This window comes from Cnephaeus nilssonii (assembly GCF_951640355.1).
Source record: "Cnephaeus nilssonii genome assembly, chromosome: X".
Classification (NCBI taxonomy): domain Eukaryota; kingdom Metazoa; phylum Chordata; class Mammalia; order Chiroptera; family Vespertilionidae; genus Cnephaeus; species Cnephaeus nilssonii.
This window is the reverse complement of record NC_137071.1, coordinates 100,259,130-100,273,112: the sequence shown is the minus strand read 5'-3', so window position 1 is coordinate 100,273,112 and position 13,983 is coordinate 100,259,130. Positions and strand designations below refer to the sequence as shown.

General features: G+C 41.9%; 1 protein-coding gene across 1 annotated transcript in view; it reads right to left on the bottom strand.

Annotated features, from left to right (window-relative positions):
• MCF2 (MCF.2 cell line derived transforming sequence) overlaps positions 1-13,983 on the bottom strand; it is a gene marked incomplete at its 3' end in the record, with an annotated part of 137,546 nt that overhangs the window by 75,925 nt on the left and 47,638 nt on the right. The window lies entirely within an intron of this gene.

Below are 13,983 nucleotides of genomic sequence, written 5' to 3'. Positions count from 1 at the left end.
TGTAAGATAGAGTTAGGAGGCAGGTTCCTAGGGTAGCCCTAAAAGTCAAACAGAGATAAAATAATGTACACTTGTAGTAAACAATAGAAGAAAAGTATATTATTAACTCAAATTTTTATTTATATTCAAGCAACATTCACTGAATATCTCCATGTGTCCAACTCCGTGTATTTAAATGAATAAATATCAGTCACTGTTAGCATTCTGTGTGCACAAATTAATAAAATACAGTTCACACCCTTCTTGCAAGAAAATGACAATCTAATAGTGGAGCCCATTAATAACCATTAGCTCTATAGCATGATAAGTTGATAATCAAAACAAAAGAATTAGAATAATATACAACAGGAAGTGGTACTACAGAGCATCCCATACCTAGTAATGTCAAGAAAGGTTTCTAAGCATAAGAAGGAATTAATTGGAACAACAGAATGTCAATCTGGTGCTTCAAAGTTTCCTCAGCTTTTAGAATACTAACACATAGTGGGTGGTCAAAAAGTAATTGCTAAATGAAACCACACAAAAGACAAAGAGGGAACTATGCAAAATTAGTGAGGGATGGACTAGTATAGAATGATAATAGTAAACCACCACATATCAAATGCTTACTCAATGCCAAGTATTTCTGCCAATATTATCATAGTTCCTCTTCATAATAATCATTTGAAGTAGTGAGGCTATCCTCTTTTAAAAATAAAGAAAGTGAGGTTCAGAAAGTTTAAGTAAAACTTGACCCAGCTGGTGAAGCATTAATTTGCACCTGAGTCTGTGCTTGTAATCACTATACTACCCCATTCATTCAAGAGTTTCCAATCAGAAAAGCTAAAGCAAAGTAATGCTTGGGTGTAGCAATGGGAGAAGTGCTAAAAGGGTGCTAAAAGGATGGGCAGGAGCCAGGTCAGTTTTCTTCTGGAAGCAAGGGGATACTTTAAGAGGTTTTCATTTTAGGGGGGATCACTCTGGTTTGTGGTCTGAATTTGAACAAGACTGAAAGCAAGTGAGCTAGGAAGCCAGGGATAAGGAATTCCTGAACTGGGGCAACAATAACAGGGCTAAGGGTAGAATTTGGGAGATACAATCTGCAAGACATGATGATTGAATGTGTCTGATAAGAAAGGAAAAACTAGGAAATCAGTCTCCAGATTTCTGGCTTGAGTAACTGAGTGAATGGTATAACCATCACTGATGTAAGGAACACAAGAGAAACAGGTTTTAAGAGGGGAATAATATACTGATTCCCATTTATGGACATGTTGAGTTGGAAGGGCCAGCAGAACATCCAGATGATGTGCATCAGCAAATGTGTGTATAAGGAAGGAGTGAAAGAAGTGCAGACTGGGAATGCAGAGTGGAATCAGCCTCAAAACAACAGATTAAAGCCTAATAAAGCAAAATATGTCAAGAATGTTTAAAATACAATAATATTTCAGGCATGTTGAAATATTGGTAATTAAACAAAACTATAAAACAAAACTTATTAAGATATTGTGGGGCAGAGGTAATGGGAACACTATACTTTCTGCTCAGTTTGCTCTAAAAAAATCAAGTCTATTAAAAAAAAGAATAATTTTCACTGAGGTATAAGACCTAACCTCTTGGGGAAATGACATTTAAAATGGGAGATTTTAAAAATTCAATTTGAAGTGGTGATAAAACATAAAACAATTAAGTGGCAATGAGAACTAGAGGGAAAGAGAACTGAGTGTCATACAAGTAAGTAAAAGAGCACAAAATTAAATCAATAATTTAAACAATGATAAGGCCAACTGTTGAGTCCTCCAGGTGGCCATGTCTCTGCTACCCTCTCCCTTCATGAGAAACTTCTTCCCTCTGCTATATACTGAATGTTTATGTTTCCCCCAAATTCACATGATGAAACAAGCCCCAAAGTGATGAAATTTGGAGGTGGGGCCTTTGGGAGGTGATTAGGGCATGAGGCTGGAACCCTCATGAATGGGATTAGTACTCTTATAAAAGGGACCCCAAAGAGCCCAACCAGCATGGCTCAGTGGTTGAGCATGGACCTATGAACCTGGAGGTCATGGTTCGATTCCCAGTCAGGGTTGCGGGCTTTATTCCCAGTGTGGGGAGTGCAGGAGGCAGCCAATCAATGATACTTGCTCATTGTTGATTTTCTATCTCTCCCTCCCTCTCCCTTCCTCTCTGAAATCAATAAAAATATTTTAAAAGGGACCCCAAAGAGATCCCTCACCCCTTCTGCCCATATGGGGACACAGAGAAAAGACCTATGAACCAGGAAGTGGGCTGTCACCAGACACAGAATCTGTACTTCCAGCCTCTAGAACTATGAGAAATTTCTATTTAAAAGCCACCCAGTCTATGGAATTCTGCTATAGCACCCAAAACAAACTAAAAAAAAAAACTATTACTATTCTCAATATTAGTTCCTAATAAAAACTGTTATCTTTCAACATGATCTTGTTCTTCCAATACCCAATGATTAGTAATGGGATGAAAATTTGATGTAAGCAGGACCAAAGTCCTATCCTAGGGTTTTTCAAATTAGTGCTGAGGAAAGGAAACTTTAAGAACTACTGGTACTCATGACCCCTGCTGCTCATGAAAGCTTCAAAGCCAACTTTTATAGAGAAAAAGTAGATACAGAGAGTTCCAATGATAATGTACATTCTAAACTCTATTATGTATATAATGTATGTTTTATTTTATGCTAAGAATGGTACACACTTGCCACAATTATTGTAAGAATTAAAATAAATAGTGAATATAAAAGTACTTTTAAATTCTCAAAATATTTAATAAGATAATTCACTTTGGATTCTTAGACCTAGGACAAGCAAGTTTAGGTAGAAATACACTGGAATATGGATAAAGTCTTCCTTAAAGAGAGATGCTGACAAGGGATTTGTGAGAATTCTGGGCCTATTTTTAGATTGAGAACACTGATTCTATTTCTATCCCATTCACTTTAGAAGTTTTTCCTTCTCCTTCACATGGGTAAATTACTAGTATTATTATTATACTTACCTGCTTTGATCCAGCTTATTTTTTCACACTTTAATGGAATTGAAAGTACCCTACTTTTGCCAACACTTAAAGCAAAATTACTTTTATTCTTTCATGGATTCTAGGTTAATGTGGTTGCATCTTCTCTTTGACTTTCTTTAATGTCATATTCTCTGGTATTGAATAGGACATCTGTGGATACAAGACATATGGATGACCAACTTAAAGCCTAAAATTCTCACCCTCTTCCAAAATTAGGGTGGAGGATACTATGAGAACAGAGAAGGCCATGTGACAACCCTCCACCTGAGGTAAGGCCCTGGTCTCTACCCTGCCATTCCTAGGAGAACAAGGCTGTCCCAGCAGCCAGGTCCAGGGACTGCTGATCACATAGCAGGGAACAAAGTACACAGAAGAGAGGAGAACCACGATCCACAAAAACCACAGGGAGGAGTTTCAGTGGGGTTTGGAAGTATACACCTGCTCCTAAGTCAAAGTTCAATGTTTATTAAATCAGTTATTGTTTATTAAATCAGTTATTGTTGCTATTTGATAAAGTAGTTTATCCCAAACATTGACAGCTGTGTAAAATGTTTCTAAAGGTAATTCTAATTCTAATCAGATCATTCTTAAGTAAAACTTTCTGATTAGTTTATTAAACAGCCTTCTTCTTTAATTCCTTCAAAATGTTTAGTGACTTAATTATTATAAAAAGCCCATAAAAAGTTGTATTTTCAAAGAAATCTAGATTTCTCTGTGAAACTCCCAAGATTTTTAAAGATGGGAAACAAATTGAAAGTTTGTAAAAACATTAATAAACACAAATATTATATGGTCTAAACAAAACACATCTATGGGCTACTAGTTTGTAAATTCTAAACTAAAGCTTCATATATCTGAACATATGCCAATATCAACATGTACACTTTTCTGACTGTGATCACTGGCTGTGATAATCTGGAGGAAATAGAGAAATCTTGAGAAATTTTAACCTGAAAGGCCATATGGATTCAAGATGTGTTTGCAGATAGGTATAGAGAGACAGTACTTTTCCTCTATATTCAGATATTTACATAACTAAAAGCTTCAAGATAATCTATTTTAAAGCTAGTATTCAAATGAGCAATCAAAGCATGATGCCAGCATTATCCTAATTCCAAAACCAGATAAAAACACTACAAAGAAAATTACAGGCCAATATCCCTAATGAACATAGAAGCTAAAATCCTACACAAAATATTAACAAATCAGATCCAACAATATAATAAGAAGATCATACACCATGACCAAGTGGGATTCATTCAAAGAATGCAAGGCGGGTATAATATCCACCAAAAAAAATGAACATGACACACCACATAAACAAACTGAAAGACAAAAATCACATGATCTGCCCTAACCGGTTTGGCTCAGTAGATAGAGCATCGGCCTGCGGACTCAAGGGTGTCCCAGGTTCAATTCCGGTCAAGGGAATGTACCTTGGTTGCGGGTACATCACTAGTAGGGGGTGTGCAAGGGGCAGCTGATTGATGTTTCTCTCTCATCGATGTTTCTAACTCTCCATCCCTCTCCCTTCCTCTCTGTAAAAAAATCAATAAAATATATATATTTTTTTAAATCACATGATCTTATAGATGCAGAAATTAAGCATTTAACAAAATCCAACATCCTTTTTTTATAAAAATTCTCAGCTAAATGGGTATAGAGGGATCATACCTCAACATAATAAAGGTCATATATGTCAAACTTACAACCAACATCATACTCAATGGTCAAAAACTAAAACCATTTCCCCTAAGAATACATACAAGATAGTGGTGTCCGTCTTCACCACTTTTATTCAACAAACTGCAAGTCTTAGCCACGGTGATCAGACAAGAAGAAAACATAAAAGGCATCCAAATTGGAAAGGATAAAGTAAAACTCTCATTATTTGAAGATGAAATGATATTGTACATAGAAAACTTAAAGATTCCACCAAAAAAAACTACCAGATTTAATAAACGAATTTGGCAATGTAAAATTAACACCTAGAAATCTATCACATTTTTATACACCAATAATGAATTCTCAGAAATAGAAACAAAAAATAATCCCATTAACTACTGCAACAAAACCATTAAGATACCTGGGAATAAACTTAACCAAGGAGATAAAAGACTTGTACTCGGAAAACTACAGGACGTTGAAAAAAAAGATAGAGGAAGATATAAACAAGTAGAAGAATATGCTGTGTTCATGAATTGGTAGAATTAACATCATTAAAATGTCCATACTATCCAAAGCAATCTAACAGTTTTAATGTAATCCCTATTAATATACCAATAGCATATTTCACAGATCTAGAACAAATACTCCAAAATTTATATGGAACCAAAAAATACCCTGAACAGCTGGAGCAATCTTCAGAAATAAGAACAAAGTTGGAAGGATCACAATATAAATATCAAGCTATAATACAAAGTCACTGTAATCAAAACAGCCTGGTACTGGCACAAGAATAGGCATATAGATCAATAAAACAGAAAAGAAACCCCAGAAACTGACCCAAGCCATTATGCTCAATTAATATTTGACAAAGGAGGCAAGAACATGCAGTGGAGTCAAGACAGTCTTTTTGATACTAGTAAATGGTGTTGGGAACATTGGATAGGTACATGCAAAAAAAAATGAAACTAGACAACCAACTTACACCATACACAAGAATAAACTCAAAATTAATAAAAGAATTAAATGTAAGGCGTGAAACCATAAAAATCCTACAAGAAACCAGAGGCAGCAAAATCTCAAGACATCTGTTTGTGAATACATCTCCTAGGGCAAGGGAAACTAAGGAGAAAATAAATAAATAAGACTACGTCAAAATAAAAAGCTTCTGCACAGCAAAAGAAACCATCAACAAAATGAAAAGGGAGCTCACCGTATGGGAGAACATATTTGCTAATGATACATCTGATAAAGGGTTAATATCCAAAAGATATAAGGAACTCATACAACTTAACAAAAGGAAGACAAACAATCCAATTAAAAAATGGCTCTGGCCGGTTTGGCTCAGTGGATAGAGCATTGGCCTGCGGATGGAAGGGTCCCAGGTTCCATTCCAGTCAAGGGCACATGCCTGGGTGGCAGGCTCGATCCCCACTAGGGGGCGTGCAGGAGGCAGACGATCCATGATTCTCATCAATAATGTTTCTATCTCTCTCCCTCCCTCTCCCTTCCTCTCTGAAATCAATAAAAATATAGATTTTTTTTAAATGGGCAAAGGGCCTGGCTGGTGTGGCTCAGTGGTTGAGCGTCGGCATATGAACCAGGAGGTCACGTTTTGATTTCGGTCAGGGCACATGCCCAATGGTTCTCTCTCATCATTGATATTTCTATCTCTCTCTCCCTCTCCCTTCCTCTCTGAAATCAATGAAAATAATTTTTTAAATGGGCAAAGGACCTAAATAGACACTTTTCCAAAGTGGACATACAGATACTCAAGAGACATATGAAAAAGTGCTCAAAATCATTAATTATCAGAGAGATGCAAATTAAAAGGAGAGATGCAAATTAAAAGGACAATGACTTCACATCTGTCAGAATGGCTATCATCAACACATCAACAAATGACAAGTGCTGGCTAGGATGTGGAGAAAAGGGAACCTTCGTATACTGCTGGTGGGGATGCAGACTGGTGCAGCCACTGTGGAGAACAGTATGGAGTTTCCTCAAAAAATTAAATATGGAGCTTCCATTTGACCAAGTGATCCCACTTCTAGGAATATATTCTAAAAAACCAGAAACACCACTCAGAAAGAATATATTCATAACAGCATAATTTACGATAGCCAAGATCTGGAAACAGCCCAGATGCTTATCAGGAGATAAAAAAGCTGTGGTACAGTTAGACAATATATACTAAGTGGCTGTAAAAAAGAAGGAACTATTACCCTTTGAGGCAGCATGGAGTGACCTGGAGAGTATTATGCTAAGTGAAATAAGCCAGTCAGAGGAAGACAAGTATCGCATGATCGAACTCATATGTGGAATTTAATAAACAAAATAAACTGATGAACAAAATAGGTCCAGAGACATAGCAGCATGGAACAAATTGATAAATCTCAGAGAGAAGGCAAGGTGGGTAGGTGGGTGGGAAGAGTTCAACCAAAGAACTTGTATGCATATATGTATAACGCATGGACACAGACAATAGGGTAGTGAAGGCCTGGGGTAGGAGGTGGGGACAGGCTAGAAGGGGCCAATGGGGAAATAAAGGGCACATATGTAATACTTCCAACAATAAAGATTTTTTTAAATGGGCAATCAAATAGCATATCACATAACATAAACAGTATCAGATGCATGCATATAAATCACAGCAAATATATCTCGAATCCATTGAGCTTTCCCATTTTGGTTTGGAGAAACTACATTCCTAAATCCTTGGGTAAGCTGCTTTAAGGCTCTCTAATCTGTATGGTTATATAAACATGAAACGGCACAATTTCTATGTGCACCAAAATCAAACCCTAGATTTTAAAATTGTAAATCATTTTTGAGAACTTGTCAAAATAGGAAAGCGATGTGGGCAACTGTCAGTCTTGTTTTATTTTGTTGTTATTTCTTTTTTTAAAAAAAAATAGCATGAGAGAAGAAGCATTATTGCTTTTAGCTTTATTGCAGGAATTGTTTTTTGGAGTTCCAACATGTGACTGCTTAAAGGCACTCAAGTAAAAACCGAGTATGTTGCCCATTTTCATAAAGCTCAGAGCCATTTCTCTGATCACTCAATGTGCATGGCCCGCCCAACCCTCTACAGCAGTTCTTACTGGTTCTTCAGGTTCATGGGCACATAATTAGCTTTCTCTGCTCTTTCCCTCCAAGAGAAGAGATTTATTCCCTTCTCCTCATGTGTTCTCTCAGCTCACCCAGTTATATGGCCTTATAGCAGTAAGGACAGCAGTAACAACACCAAAAGGTATAAACTCGATACATCATTTCACTACAAAAGTGCAGAAATTAACATTGTTTGATACCTTTTGTGCAGTACCTAAAAGAGGCAATTCATACACCCTATGCACACTTTTCAGTCATTCTAGTTATTTAAAATTGTCTAAAATGGCTTATATAATATAAAAGTTTGGTTGTTTTAACATAAAAACAATTTACATTCTTATAGCTTTTTAAAATATATAGCATAAGGAAATGCAGTAACAATTAGAGGGGACCCTTGATTGAAAGCTTAGTACATATGTACTAGGCTTGTTACAGATATTATCCTATTTAGCTCGCATAATATTGAAGTGAAATAGGTATGATAGAGTTTTTACAAATGAGCAAATTGAAGTACAGTGGTGCAATAACTTGCCCAAGATTACACCTAGGAAGCAGTGGTACTCAGGCTTTCCTGAATCCTAAGGGCAAGCTCTCTTCAGGATACGTAACACTTTTCAGGACATATACTTAACAATGCATAGACTGAATACACACACAGACTAGCTGCATAGCATTTGGGAATGACTTGACATTGACATCTATAAAATGGGACAAATATTAACAGTCAAATTGTTAGAAACAATCCAATATCATGGAACCTACTAAACAAAACTATCCTATCTAATAAAAGAGTAATATGCAAATTGACTGTACCTCCACTACACCCACAAGCCATGCCCACCAGCCAATCAGGAGCAAGTATGCAAATTAACACAACCAAGATGGCTGCGGCCACTGAGAGAGCAGGAGGCTTGGGTTTCCCCAGCAATGGAGGAAGCCAAGCTTTCCGCCTGCCCTGGCCTGCCTTGGCCTCCGCTTAAGGCTACAAAGTTTCAATTATAGAAGATAAATAAATCCCAACAAAAATGGCGGCAGCCATGGAGCTGGAGAGAGCAGGAGGCTTGAGTTACCCCCGGCGATGGAGCAAGCCAAGTTTCCGCAGCCCTGGCCTGCCTTGGCCTCAGCTTAAGGCTACAAAGTTTCAATTATAGAAAATAAATAAATTCCAACAAAAATGGCTGCGGCCATGGAGCAAGCAGGACTCTTGGCTCCGCTCAAGGCTACCAAGTTTCAATTATAGAAGATAAATAAATCCCAGATACCAGGAACTCCGCTTGGGTCGCTGGGGGGCGTGGCCAGCCTGCAAACCACCACAGGCCCCTCACCCAGGCCGCCCCATGCTCCAAGAGAACCCCCACCCTGATCTGGGAAACCCTTCAGGGCAAACCAGCTGGCCCCCACCCGTGCACCAGGCCTCTATCCTATCTCATCCTATCTAATAAAAGAATAATATGCAAATTGACCGTCACTCTAACACACAAGATGGCTGCCCCCATGTGGTCAAAGATGACTGCCCCCATGTGGACACAAGATGGCCACTACAAGATGGCCAGCAGGGGAGGGCAGTTGGGAGGGACCAGGCCTGCAAGGGAGGGCAGTTGGTAGCAATCAAGCCTGCAAGGGAGGGCAGTTAGGGTTGACCAGGCTGGCAGAGGAGGGAAGTTGGGGGTGACCAGGCCTGCAGGGAAGGGAAGATGGGGGGGACCCAGGCCTGCAGGGGAGAGCAGTTGGGGGGACCAGGCCTACAGGGGAGGACAGTTAGGGTCAAACAGGCTGGCAGGGGAGCAGTTAGGCATCAATCAAGCTGTCAGGGCAGTTGGGAGGGACCAGGTCTGCAAGGGAGGGTAGTTGTGGGCGATCAGGTCAGCAGGGGAGGGCAGTTGGGAGGGACCAGGCCTGCAAGGGAGGGCAGTTGGGGGCAATCAAGCCTTCAGGGGAGGGCAGTTAGGGGTGGCAGGCCAGCAGAGGAGGGAAGTTGGGGGCAACCGGGCCAGCAGGGAAGGGCAGTTGGGGGTGACCAGGCCTGCAGGGGAGGGCAGTTAGGGGCAAACAGGCTGGCAGGGGAGCAGTTAGGCATCAATCAGGCTGGCAGGGGAGTGGTTAGGGGGTGATCAGGTTGGCAGGCAGAAGCAGTTAGGGGCAATCGGGAAGGCAGGCAGGCAAGCAGTTAGGAGTCAGCAGTCCTGGATTGTGAGAGGGATGTCCGACTGCCCGTTTAGGCCCGATCCTACCGGCATTGGGCCTAAACGGTTAGTCGGACATCCCTCGAGGGGTCCCAGATTGGAGAGGGTGCAGGGGGGCTGAGGGACACACACCCCCATGCACCTGGCCTCTAGTTATAATCTAATATCATAAATAACATAATGTTGAGTTGTTGGCATGTGTTTGACCTTAATAGGGTTAAAACTATCTGTTTAGAACAGACTGGGGAAAATTTCATAACTCAAGCTGTAGAGAAGAGTTTCCAAGGCCATGACCTACTTACCTCCACACTCTTCCATACCCCACCCCACCACACTTTAAGAGTAGAGAAAGTATGAGTTACTTTACAGATCACCAAAAAACTTGCAAATACTCCTTCCTTGTGGTTTGCCTTTCTTGTCACATATCCATTCTCATCTTCTCCTTCTCACTTGGCCACAGTCATTACAATTTCCAACAAGTAACCAATTTAATTCTCTCTTTGGACTTTAAATCCACTGTACCATCCTTTTGGGTACTACCTATCATAGCCTCCAGAATCAGGCCAACTCTAGAGATCCTCCAAGGTTAAACCATTGTGTCACCAGATGAGTTTAAGATTTTTCACTCTGGCCGAAACCGGTTTGGCTCAGTGGATAGAGCGTCGGCCTGCGGACTGAAAGGTCCCAGGTTCGATTCCGGTCAAGGGCATGTACCTTGGTTGCGGGCACATCCCCAGTGGGGAGTGTGCAGGAGGCAGCTGATCGATGTTTCTCTCTCATCGATGTTTCTAACTCTGTATCTCTCTCCCTTCCTCTCTGTAAAAAAATCAATAAAATATATTTTAAAAAATGATTTTTCACTCTGGTCAAGCACTATCCATGTAAGCAAAACAAATATGTCTTCCACTATAATTCTGGGTTTCAGACTTAACCTAATAAATTTAATTTTAAGATATTTGTTCCTAGGGGCCTCTTCAACTAATTCATTTAAGAGAATAATGGACTAATCATCTGAGAGATGCAAATCAAACAACAATGAGGTACCATCTCACACCTTTCAGAATGGCTATCATCAACAAATCCACAAACGACAAGTGCTGGCGAAGATGCGGAAAAAAAGGAACCCTCATGCACTGCTGGTGGGAATGCAGACTGTTTCAGCCACTGTGGAGAACAGTATGACATTTCTTCAAAAAGTTAAAAATGGAATTCGCATTCGACCCAGTAATCCCACTTCTAGGAATATATCCCAAGAAACTAGAAATACCAATCAGAAAGGACATATGCAGCCCTATGTTCATAGCAGCACAATTCACCATAGCTATGATTTGGAAACAGCCTAAGTGCCCATCAGCAGATGAGTGGATTAAAAAACGGTGGTACATCTACACAATGGAATACTACACTGCTGTAAAAAGAGAAAGAACTCTTACCATTTGCAACAGCATGGATGGACATGGAAAGCATTATGCTAAGCGAAATAAGCCAGTCAGAGAAAGATAAATATCACATGATCTCACTCATATGTGGAATATCCTGAACATAAACAGATGAACTAAAATAGATCCAGAGACACAGAAGCATCGAACAGACCATCCAACCTCAGGGTAAAGGCGCGCGCGGGGGGGTGGGGGGGTGGGGAGGGGGGTAGAGATCAACCAAAGGACTTATATGCATGCATATAAGCATAACCCATGGACACAGTCAGTAGGGGCGGGGGGCATGTGCTGGGGGGTGGGAATGAGCAGGGAGAGCTCAATGGGGGAAAAGGATTAATATGTAATACTTTAAACAATAAAAAAGTTTTTTGAAAAAGAGAATAATGGAAGAAACAAAGAAAGGTAATAAAAACATATGCTTTTGAATAAGGCCCAAATATCATCTCCTTTATGAGGCCTTCCCCGCCAACTAGAAGTTCTTTCATATTAGTTCTGTATGAACATGTCCGATCACTTTGACCAAGTGATCCCACTTATAGGAATATATCCTAAGAAACCAGAAACTCCACTCAGAAAGAATATATTCATAGCAGCATAATTTACAATAGCCAAGATCTGGAAACAACCCAGATGCCTATCAGTAGATAAGTGGATAAAAAAGCTGTGGTACGGTTACACAATATATACTCTACTAGGTAATTCTTTCAGTTCAGTAGCCACTCCATATTTATTTACCTTTGTAACCTATATTGTGTGTAACACAGTACTAGATATGTCTCTTAAATGATTATTTGTGTGCTGTATTTATTTGTATGTATATTTATATATATACGAGAGGCCCGGTGCACGAAATTCATGCACGGAGGGGGGTTGTCCCTCAGCCCAGCCTGTACCCTCTCCAATATGGGACCCCTCGAGGGATGTCTGACTGCCCGTTTTGGCCCGATCCTGGTGGGCAGTCGGATCCCTAAACAGGCAGTCGGACATCCCTCTCACAATCCAGAACTGCTGGCTCCCAACTGCTTGCCTGCCTGCCTTCCTGATTGCCCCTAACTGCTTCTGCCTGCCAGCCTGATCACCCCCTAACCACTCTGCTGCCAGCCTGGTCACCCCTAACTGCCCTCTCCTGCAGGGTTGATCACCTCCAACTTCCCTCCCTTGCAGGCCTGGTCCTTCTCAACTTCCCTCCCTTGCAGGCAGGGTGCCTCCCAACTGCCCTCTACTGCTGGCCATCTTGTGGTGGCCATCTTGTGTCCACATGGGGGCAGGATCTTTGACCACATGGGGGCAGCTATATTGTGTGTTGCAGTGATAATCAATCTGCACATTACTCTTTTATTAGATAGGATAGAGGCCTGGTACAGGGGTGGGGGCCAGCTGGTTTGCCCTAAACCGTGTCCCGGATTAGGTGGGGGTTCCCTTGGGGCATGGGGCGGCCTGAGCGAGGGGCCTGTGGTGGTTTGCAGGCCGGCCACGCCCCCTGGCAACTCAAGCACAGGCCCTGGTATCTGGAATTTATTTTCCTTCTACAATTGAAATTTTGTAGCCTGGAGCGGAGCCAAGCCTGGGGCTCCCTCCCCAGCCGGCAGCCATTTCTGTTGGGGTTATAATGGAAACTTTGTTGCCTTAAGCAGGTGGGCCCGGCCAGGGTGTGTGGAAAGCTTTGCTTCCCCTGTTGCCGGCAGCAACCCTGGCCTGCTCTCTCAAGCTCCATTCTGCCGCCATTTGTTTGAATTTGTTTACCTTCTATAATTGAAACTTTGTAGCTTGAGTGGAGGCTTAGGCCTGCAACGGCTATGGAAAGCTTGGCTTCCTCTGTTACCTGGGAAACCTTGCTCTCTGTGGCTGTAGCCATCTTGGTTTGGGTTAATTTGCATGCTCGCTCTAATTGGATGGTGGGCATTGCTTGTGGGTGTGTCGGAGGTATGGTCAATTTGCATGTTTGTCTATTATTAGGTAGGATATATATCCTATCTAATAATGGAGTAATATGCAAATTAACCGTACCTCCGCGACAAAATGGCGGCCCCCATAGCCACAAGATGGCGGCGCCCAGTCCACTCAGCTCCACTGCTGGAGTGTCCAGCCTGTCGGCAGGAGCAGCGAAGCTGGATCCACCTCCGGAGGGGTTTTTGATCTGCCCCCAGACACGGCAGTAAGAGCCAGGACAGCAGGGCATGAAGGCTTCCCCGGCAGCGGGGAAGCCCCAGGCCCTGCAAACAGAGCCAGGCTGAGACTGCAGGGAATGGCGGCTTCTGCAGCAGCGGGAAAGCCCCAGGCCCTGCAGACAGAGCCGGGCCGGGACTGCAGGGCATGGTGGCTTCCCTGGCAGCGGGGAAGCCCCAGGCCCTGCAGACAGAGCCAGGCCGGGCTGCAGGGAATGGCGGCTTCCGCAGCAGCGGGAAAGCCCCAGGCCCTGCAGACAGAGCCGGGCCGGGACTGCAGGACATGGAGGCTTCCTTGGCAGCGGGGAAGCCCCAGGCCCTGCAAACAGAGCCTGGACAGGAGGGCATGGGGGCTTCCTTAGTGTGTCAGTGTCCTCAAAGCCCCCAGCCTGA